Source organism: Anneissia japonica, unplaced genomic scaffold, assembly GCF_011630105.1.
Source record: "Anneissia japonica isolate Jap-2015-1 unplaced genomic scaffold, ASM1163010v1 scaffold191093_len625_cov72_single, whole genome shotgun sequence".
NCBI lineage: Eukaryota > Metazoa > Echinodermata > Crinoidea > Comatulida > Comatulidae > Anneissia > Anneissia japonica.
The window spans coordinates 1-625 of NW_022731901.1; the positions used below are offsets into that span (position 1 = coordinate 1).

General features: G+C 36.3%; 1 non-coding gene across 1 annotated transcript; it reads right to left on the reverse strand.

The window, feature by feature from the left end:
* Positions 1-326: 326 nt before the first annotated feature.
* Positions 327-399, reverse strand: Trnas-uga. Its single transcript has one exon. It is a non-coding gene; the product is annotated as a tRNA-Ser (tRNA).
* Between the last annotated feature and the right edge of the window lie 226 nt (positions 400-625).

Consider the following 625-nt stretch of genomic DNA (forward strand, 5'->3'; position numbering starts at 1 on the left):
TGTAATAAAATACCTCTGGCGGGACTCGAACCTGCGACCTCTCGCTGTCAAGGCGAGTGTCATAACCACTAGACCACGGAGGCTTCTTGGTTGAACAGATTCAAATACCACCAGATACACTTTATTACACAATAGGCACGGCTAGAAACAAATAGGTGCATATAACATAAATCAAGGTAGCCGTTAACACTGTTAAATCGTATATAAATCATCAAAGAAAGGTAAATACAGTGTTCGAATAAAGGACTGAATAAATACATCGTGTAGCATAGCTCTCAACGAACGTAGTCCTGTAAATAAATGAATAAAGAAATAGTGTAATAAAATGCCTCTGGCGGGACTCGAACCTGCGACCTCTCGCTGTCAAGGCGAGTGTCATAACCACTAGACCACGGAGGCTTCATGGTTAAACAGATTCAAATACCACAAGATACACTGTATTACACAATAAGTACGGCTAGAAACAAATAATAGCATACACTGAAATATAAATCAAGATAGTCGTTAACACTGTTAAATATATATATATTTATATATGTATATATATATATATATATATATATTAAAAGGCAAAATACTGAAAAACAACAATGCTGTGGGAAACAATGGCTGGATCTCAATAGAG